Source organism: Poromitra crassiceps, assembly GCF_964638095.1.
Source record: "Poromitra crassiceps genome assembly, chromosome: 29".
NCBI classification, from domain to species: domain Eukaryota; kingdom Metazoa; phylum Chordata; class Actinopteri; order Beryciformes; family Melamphaidae; genus Poromitra; species Poromitra crassiceps.
In genome coordinates, this window is record NC_139641.1 from 3,079,460 (window position 1) to 3,088,101 (window position 8,642).

Consider the following 8,642-nt stretch of genomic DNA (forward strand, 5'->3'; position numbering starts at 1 on the left):
CCCCTCCCTCCCTCCCGGAGCGAGTGAGAGAGACGAAAAAGAGAGAGAGTAGAGAGCCTGTCACCGCGCAGACAGCAGGTACACACACACACACACACACACACACCGAGTGAGAGAGAGAGAGAGAGCGAGTGAGAGAGAGAGAGAGAGAGAGAGAGATAGAAAGAGTGTCACGCAGACAGGCAGCAGCAGCAGAGTGGAGCTGACTTGTTATCTGCATGCAGGAACCTGGCGACACCCGACCCAAAACTCACTGACAACGACTTACTACAGGCAGCTACTGACTAAATATATACTAAAAACTAACTAGTGATTAACCTACCAACTAACCGACCGACTAACTGGCTGACTGATTGACTTTGACTAGCGTAGTACCTGACCTGACTATCTGTCCTGAATATGCGACTGATTTGACCATGCAGTGGGAGGGGAGAGGGAGACACGCACGTGAGAGCCACTCCCCACTCTGACGTAGCAGGCTTTTTCTTGTCACAATAAAAGTCTGTTATTTCCTTCTGAAAAAGGAAGGTGTTTTTCTCCATATTTTTTTTCAAACTTTTTTTTTTTTTTTTTTTTTAATGATGCATTAACTTTTCAAATATACATAGGGACAAGGTTAAGTATACATTTAGCAAAGGAATTACCCTGCTCCATGCTCTTTAACAAAAACCTTTTTCTGGTGGAAAACATGAGCAGTTCCCCTGTTCTGGTAGTCAAACCACCTGCCCTAATGGACAAGGTGTCTGATTTTGGATCAGAAGACTGAGGCTTTGCACAGTCAACATAAAGTCTTACATTATCATACATGATCTAAAATAAATAAAATAAAGTAATCTAATCGCTGGATGGAATCATGAAACTGAATTAGTGAGGTAACCTTGGATGCATGTTCCAGTAGGAACCTTTGTGAGAAGTATATATATTACTTCCAAGAGATTATTTTCATTCAAGTCGATAGCAGAGGGGTTAAGACAGAGGACTCTGAAGCAGGTGTGCCGGGATCAAACCCTGCTTGGGGATGTCTTTTTTCTCTCTGAACATAGCCCTTGTGGGAGTGGCATATTTCAGCAGGGAACGTCATCGACCCTTTTCACGGGGGCCATTTTGTGTCAAAAAGGCAGGGTAAACACAGGTGCAAGCAAAACACTAATGAGGGGTTCCAAATTCCAATCATGGAAGTTTGAAACCCTCATTAGTGTTTTGCTTGCACCTGTGTTTACCCTGCCTTTTTGACACAAAATGGTCCCCATGAGAGGGGTCTATGGGCAGGGGTGGGTAATGCCCACTCAGACATGAGTCTTTGGAACCCAACAAAAAGTTAGGAAGATATTGCAACAAGCACAGTCAGAGAGATTATCTCCATTTCATTAGCAGATCCTGCACTGCGTACAACACAAAACTACTGGAAATACTGTTTATTGTTGCATTAGACCACACCCAGCATCTCAGAGGGGGTCACTGAACTGCTTACCAGAGTCACCCATGGTGCCAACATTTCAACATTGTGAAGCAATGTAATTAACATGTAGAACAGCACTATTAGTCGACACATAACATTGCAGATAACTAACATCACACATATAGAACACAAAGTCCTTTAACTAACCTCCCAAAGCAAACACATCATCTACCCCAGAGCATGCTGGGAACTCCGCCTACAATATATTTCTTTTCACCCCTTGCATGCACGTTCCATGGTCACTTTTGAGGTCTTGGGTTTGAGTCTGTCAGTTTTAAACAGCAACAGCCAGAGGAAAGAATGAAATGCTCTGAGAAACCCCATCTTAAGAAGTCTGATCCAGTAGCTCAGAGAGTTTCATTACTGCCCAGCAGTGTTTAGCTTGTGGTTTCAAACCTCAGTAACTTTTGAGGTCGTGGGTTCAAGGCTCAGTCAGTTTTGAACAGTGACAGACGAAAAAGATAAAAGCTCTCAGCGAACAGCTTTGAGTACGAAGGGGAGCAGGTGGTGCTGGTGGTGCGATGGCTATGTCGACCACATAGAGACGTGGAAGCATGCAGATGGCTCGTTTAATTCCTGCTCCACCACCACTATGTGGAGCTTGTCATAATGTCATTCAACTTATTAAATGTAAAAGATCCACAGCTTTTTTGGAAAGATGACATAATGAGTATGAAAGACAATGAGTTTTGGCCTGTCAGATGTGACTGGGGAGGGCATTCCAGAGGGAGGGGGCGGCTGCAGCAAGGCCCTGTCAGAGCTTTAGCAAATAGATACCTGTGATGCTTGTCAAAGTGGATTTCAATTATATGATCATATTCAGCCAGACAGTCAGATGGAGATTTAAAATGGTGAGCATTTTTTATTTTTTTTATTTTTTTTATGCCATTATAAAGTACTCGAAAACCATACTTGAGTAAAAGTAAGACTTTGGTAAAAGTCAAAGTCACTCATTAGAATATTACTTGAGTAAAAGTCTTAAAGTACTTGATATTTTCTGTACTTAAGTATCAAAAGTAATTTTCTGATATTAAATGTACTTAAAGGAACACTCCGCCCATTTTCAACCAGCTTTGTATCATTAGAACATCAGTAGTATATCAGAAAACTGTAAACTGTTTTGAAGTCTGTCATTTCTGTCAGTCTGTCATCGACCAGCTCAGTGGCCTTGTGGTCTGAGTGTCCGCCCTGAGACTGGGAGGTCGTGAGTTCGATCCCCGGCCGAGTCATACCAAAGACTATAAAATTGGGACCCATTTGCCTCCCTGCTTGGCACTCAGCATCAAAGGGTTGGAATTGGGGGGTTAAATCACCATGTGATTCCCGAGCGCAGCGCTGCTGCTGCTCACCGCTCCCCCAGGGGATGGGTCAAGTGCGGAGAACAAATTTCACACATTGTGGGACTTTACCTTTACCTTAATTTAATTTGACAGTTATTGAGTGTTAAAGTGTGGACCAGTGACATCACTGGTCCACACTAACTCAAATTAATAACTCATTAACTCAAATCAACTCTCAATAACTGTCAAACTACATGAATGATGAATAGTGGCTGATCCAAACACCCAACTCACATGAAGCCGGTTTCAACAGGAAAGACTCAGTTATGCTATTTTAGGACAGTGATCTATGATGTGACTGATATATTGTTATTACTGGCCTGACTGACATCAGGCACTTGGGCTTTCTACACTAGATGTCATTAAATTAGCATTGTTCAAGTGACATGCTGTTGCAGCTGTGGATGTGATGCAATACATGATGTATTGTAGCATATTTATGTTTTATGCTGAGTATTTTATTGTCAACTCTGCCTATAGGAGGCAATGTCCTTTTGATGCGCGATTATGAATTTTCCCTCTCTAATTATCTACTCTAACCTAATTACATTGCCTAAAATCACATTCGGGGGGGTTATAGTGTCCCATCCAAAATACATGAAGCCTGTCAATTGTTTGCTTCTGCGATCGCTGCAAAGGTGTTGGTGTGAGTTTCCTGTCACATGGTGACACTGACTGTGAATAGATGACTGTCAAGCAGTCATCTATAGAAAATTATCTCACTTCACTGCTGAAGAATAATTGGGTAAAATACATTTTATTTATATAGCATAGAATTGTAAATACAAATGAGTTAAAAAATTGGGAAGCACATTGCAAAGGTAATTAAAAAATAATAAGACAAGAAAATTACCTTGTAAAAACATTATGCAAAATAACAGTAGGTTAGAAGTCTTGAGTCGAGACTGAAGAAAAGAGGAGCTGTTAAATCTACACTTCTACTGAATGCTTAACAAATACTGATCCTGGTCCCAACAGACATTCTTGTTCTGAAGTTATAACAAAAAGATTACAAAGTGTTTTACAAACAATAAAACACAGTCTCTTAAAAGGAGCATTTCACGTTCTCTGGGTGAATGACAATGACAGACTTGGTGTGAGGTGTAAAGTCACAATATGTTTTCATTTGAGATGACACATAATGTTAGAAGTCAATCACTTTTTCACAGACCCAGAGCTGCCGTGAGTCACAACTGGCATCATTCCAGCTGTTTAGTTGTTGAGGCCAAATAGTGTAAACACAGTCCTCTTTTTGCATATAGTCATCGGGCTGACCACTCATCCAGAACCTGTTTAAGAAAGAAAAGAGTCAACTGTACTTGATGGAAAATCAGAAGCACGATGCATCATCAGGCCAACCTGTTGACCGACTGGTAAGACTGAAGAATGGATGTCTTACCCTGTGCTGTGCAGACGTGTCCCATCCACCCATTTCCAGATTCCCTCCTCATCCCTGTCACTCAAACCAATCCAGCTTTTCTTGTTGAAGGAATTGATGAATTTCTGTTGAATTGTTTAAAATACAAATGACATCAACACACACTTATGAAGCACTGTGGAGAGTAACAGAACTAAACACAAGAGATTCTAAAGAGGTTTTTAAAATCAAACAGGAACTGGGGGGGGATGTTTTGTCACTTTTCCCTTTACCTGTTCTTCTTCACTGTTTATGATGATCAGGTGTGCTCCTCTCTGAATACAGTCCTGTCTGCTGTCAGCCCAGCTCTTTACATCATTAGAGATGTAGTAAAAACTGTTGCTGAATGATGCACAGCTTCCATCTTTACAGAAATGCTCTGCAAGAGGAGACGATGTTAAGAGTGAGCAGCAAATAAAAGCACAAATGCATTATGCACTCAAATGTACGATACAAGCACGCTCATATACACACACACACACACACACACACACACACACACACACACACACACACACACACACACACACACATGCAAGCACACACACACAAACCACACACACGCACACACACACACAGAATAATACAGACAGACTCACTGAGGGTCTTCCTGTTTTCAGCCCAGGTCTTGTTGAGAGTCTGCAGTTTGTTGAGTGTCTCTTCTAAGGTGGCAGCTTTTGTATCTACATAGGAAATACAAACTTACTTTAGGTAGAAACAAATGTGCTCATCATCTTCTAGCTTTATACAGAAATAGTCTGCAAGAGGAGAGGATCTGAAGAGTGAGCAGCAAATAAAAGCACAAATGTACAGTAGCCTACATGCACGCTCACACACACACACACACACACACACACACACACACACAGAAACACAGGCAGAATAATACAGACAGACTCACTGAGGGTCTTCCTGTTTTCAGCGCAGGTCTGGTTGAGGGTCTGCAGTTTGTTCAGTGTCTCTTCTAAGATGGCATCTGCATCAAGAAAAACAAACAGTGGTGGATTTTATGTACTGTAGAAACAAATGTGCACACACACACACACACACACACACACACACACGCACATGGGCCCACATACACACACACGCGCACACACACACACACACACACACACACAGAATAAGACAGACAGACTCACTGAGGGTCTTCCTGTTTTCAGCCCAGGTCTTGTTGAGGGTCTGCAGTTTGTTGAGCGTCTCTTCTAAGATGCCATCAGCTTTTGTACCTGCAGGAAATACAAAACCGTGGTAGACTTTACGTAGAAACAAATGTGCAAAATGGAGGCTGTGGAGTGCTAATGTCTTGTGCGATAGAGGAAGTGAATGCCTCACAGTGGACCCTAAGGCCGAGGAGAAGACACATGAGCACCAGCACCAAAGCCTTTAGGAGGAGAAGACACATGATCAGCAGACACGCTGTAGTCACCCTGCAGGGCTTCATCACTGACTGGACATCATCACCTGTAGGAAAACAGGCCATCATGGTTTAGAGAGGAGCTGCTACACAGCAAGGTTATAATAGTTTTGGATTTTTTCATTAGTTTTTATTTTTATTAGTTTTGACTTTGTGTTTTCAATTTCAGTTTAGTTTTCATTAGTTTTTAAGGTGGGTTTGATCGTTTAGTTTAGTTTTTAGTTTTTGAAAATGCTTAGTTTTAGTTTAGTTTTTATTAGTTTCAGTGTTAGTTTTAGTCTTTTTTTGCCCCTTTCCTATTTTTTTTTGTAATATGGGGTGTGTCAGGGGTGAGATTCAAAAGGGTCATAAAATATGATAGATCTAGGAAAATAGATTTCATCTCCACTCAAAATATAGGCTTATTATGTATGAAATACTGTAAACTGACAAAGACTAAAACTAAGGACATTTTCTCTTCAATTTTATTTTAGTTAGTTTTGTAAACACACAATACCGTTTCAGTTAGTTATCGTTTTTTTGTAAAGCTTAGTTTTTATTTTTATTTCAGTTTATTTCATGTTTTTTCAATTCTAGTTTTCGTTTTTTCGTTAGTTTTCGTTAACTATAATAACCTTGCTACACAGCTACTGAATATTGCTGTTCATAACATGACTCGTCATTTTGTGGTTTTGCTGTGTGTGTGTGTGTGTGTGTGTGTAAGAGAGCGAGAGATAGTGTGGGCATTGTTTGAGAAACTAATTTACCAAACAATACCCAATAAAAGTGTAACTACATCTTGACCAAAGGAATTATCTTGTCAAACTAAAACTGTGCAAAAAGTACTTCACCTACATCCAAACTACATCACAGGATGATCACAATCGGAGTCTGGAATCCAGTATTGTTACATGGAGGTACAACTGAACTGACACTGAGTAAAGTGTAAAGTAGCTGTGTTTGATTTAAGGACTAGGCAGGTTAGTGCTCAGTTAGGCAGCACGAGGATGTGTTTTAAGGAGCAATAGTTGAGGTGGAATCAGAAAAATGTTAAATTTCTAGGAAAATTCATATTTGATCACAGACATCTTGGTTGGAAACCACAGGTGATTTAATTAAATAGCAGGTGATTTAATTAAATAACAGGTGATTGTCATTACTGCCAATGACAAATTGACAATGAGCTGTGGCATTGTGCCATATTGTATGGCAACAAAAAGTCACACAAAATTTTGTGAATATGTAGATTGTAATTAACTACCTAAATGAGTCAAATCAGGCCTAATTAAATACTGAAAAAGCGACTGAGATTTGAATGTAGTTAAAACTACCTAGTGCCCAACTACTACATGTAATTAACTTAACGCTGGCTATGGGTGAGTTGGTGAAGAATGAGACCTGATTGTGTGTGTGTGTGTGTGTGTGTGTGTGTTACTCACTTAACTGCTTATCTTGTGTCTTCTTCTCTTTTGGTGTATTTGATCTGGGGTCACGACCCTCATAGTCTACATTTGCATAGATCTCCTCCGCCTGGTCGCTCCCTCCAGCTGTGTTTACGGTCCTCTCTTCCCTCTGTCTTTGATGCTCCTCTTCTTCCACAGCATCTTCATCATCATCGATGTGAACGTGCTCAGACATCTCCATCTTCTGTCTCAATCATCAATCACTGACATATCTGGACTTATTTTCAGTTTGCGTTCATTTTTTGTGATCTAAGTCAAAGTAAAGCCCGTCTTTCCTCGCTCCATCCCTTCAGTATCATGTGTCTCTGTGCAGCTTCTATACAATAGTTTCTGCTCATTTCCTCATCACCTCGCTATAAGTGACACTTTTTAGACTATTTTTAGCCTGGGTGCTGTGGCCGACCAATCACACAGCTCCCAGGAAGCTGTTTGAACAGGAAATAGTCATTGTGGTCGTGGGGTAAAGTTTAAGATAATTGTTATAGTTCTAATTGTTGTGAGACACAAACTACATGGCATTGTAAATCTGCATTTCATTTGAAATCTATGCATCCATAAAGAAATATGAAAGGGAATCAATCTATTTCGAGTTGCCATGTCATTTGCACAATCAAGACTTATGTTCAAGTTGCACATGCTCAGAATGCCGTTTTTGCACACTGCTAAAACTGACTTTTCGTAAAAGCATATGTGGTAACCTCACAGTAAGTGAGGTGTTGAACCTTGACTACGCCACCTTCAGTTTCACTGAGCAGAAGGAGCTCAACACCAAGAATGTATTCAAAAACACCAGTAACTGACTGGTTCTTAAAAGTCACCCAGACTGAGGCATTAATCAAGTTTAGCCAAAGATATACAGTTTTTAATACAATAAATGTTCAGGGTACAATTATTTATATATATACACATATATACACTGTATGTTAAAAAGTTAAATTGCTCAGACAGGTATGCTATCTTCCTCTGGCCAACCGTTAGCACAGCGTCCGCCTGGGTGCTCGAAGTGCCTGAGTGCACGCCCGCACTCCGCTACAGCAGCGGTGCGCCTGTGAGAGTAGAGAGAAAAGAAAAACCACAGCACCGCAAGACAGCATGCAAGAACAAATCACGCTTTAAAACTGAACGGGGAACATGCAGTCCCCTGACCACTATAAACCATGTGCACACTTGTTCCTGATCACTACACCACCTGAGTACAAGAAGATTGCCCTCCTACACCAGCACCACACCAGAAGCTGCAACGGGGTCGGAAACTCTGCAAGCTACCAAGGACCAGGACGCGCCCTGCCACAGCGAGACGGTGGCCAACTAGAGGAGTACAATGAGAACAGAGCATTTAGCACATAACCACACCACACACAGTGGTATTAAATGGCGGTTTCACAATACAAGATGGCAACGAAAATCAAAACCTTAAGGAAACAGTGGCTGATCCAGCATATTAGTAGTCTGCCCGCCTGGACTGAAACAGAATAGCCACATTATAAGCAACATCTTTAACAAAGTACAGAATATGGATTGATCAAAGGCAGGAGATACATACTTTCTCAGTTGTTGTATTTGGCAT